Here is a 1382-nt window from a genome sequence, read left to right as displayed (position 1 = left end):
GAGTGGAGAGCAAACCTCCCACTCGGGGGCTTAGCTGCAGTCCAGTACTCGCCTAAGTTTGAAAAAATCCTACCGAGTGGAGAGCAAACCTCCCACTCGGGGGCTTAGCTGCAGTCTAGTACTCACCTAAGTTTGAAAAAAAATTCCTGCCGAGTGGAGAGCAAACTTCCCACTCGGGGGCTTAGCTGCAGTCCAGTACTCGCCTAAGTTTAAAAAAAATCCTACCGAGTGGAGAGCAAACCTCCCACTCGGGGGCTTAGCTGCAGTCCAGTACTCGCCAAAGTGTTTGAAATCCTACCGAGTGGAGAGCAAGCCTCCCACTCGGAGGCTTAGCTGCAGTCCAAGGACTCACCTAAGTAGCCAAAATCTGACTGGGATAAGAGCAAACCTCTAACTCAAGGAGCTGCATCACAAGTATAATGTGTGCTCCATCCCTATCCGCAAGGACACCGAGACGAAGGTCGACTGTCACCATCGCCTCGTCACCACTCGGCCACTCGCGCGCCTTCAGACAGCTAAGTCATTTTACATTCTGTTATTTCCGTCTTCTCGAGTGTCCCGTAATTCACACATCACATTCACTCGGAGGCTGATGAAGCTATGTACCTAGGGTAGGGGCACGGACCTGTCCAAAGAGCCCTACCCAAGGACATCCCTAGAAGAAGTCACCTTTCAATCGACTTGAAGGTATCCCACTCGACGGGTTCAAGACACTCGACCAAGAAGCTATCACTCGACCATGAAGCCAACCACTCGATTGCCAGGAGATCTAAAGTCACTCCGCAGGCAAACGGTCGGCTATTAAGTAGTCTTTATGGTCATTATAGCACTTTATTAGGGGCGTTACCAGTAACGCCCAACCTTAAATGTACCTTAAACCCTGTATCACTGAGGGCAGGAGAGGGCCGGCGAACTCTATATAAGCCACCCCCCTCCTCAGTATGGAGGGTTCGCACCCCTGTTATTCACACGCCTATAATCCAATCGACCGCCTCCGGGCACCGAGACGTAGGGCTGTTACTTCCTCCGCGAAGGGCCTGAACTCGTACATCTTGGTGTGTTTACAACTTCCCAATAGCTAAGATCTAGCCTCTCCATACACATCCCCCTACATCACTGTCAGAGTTAGAACCACGACAGTTGGCGCCCATCATGGGGCAGAAATCTTAGCGCCTGATTGGAGAAGTTGCGATTTTTCCGATCCCTTTGATCATGGTTTCGTGCGGAGTTTTGGTGGAGGGCCGCGAGATCCGCCTCGGCGCGCTCATGTTCATCGCTGACGACTCCGCCTGACTTCAGGAGGCACCACTCGACATCGACGCGCTCCCCGTCCGCGGCGCGACGCATTTCCGCGCATGCGTTCGTGGCGTCCTCCTGCGGCA

The sequence above is a fragment of the Triticum dicoccoides genome, chromosome 4A (assembly GCF_002162155.2).
Source record: "Triticum dicoccoides isolate Atlit2015 ecotype Zavitan chromosome 4A, WEW_v2.0, whole genome shotgun sequence".
Taxonomy (NCBI): Eukaryota; Viridiplantae; Streptophyta; class Magnoliopsida; order Poales; family Poaceae; genus Triticum; species Triticum dicoccoides.
The sequence above is the reverse complement of the archived record's forward strand: the minus strand, read 5'-3'. Positions refer to the sequence as shown.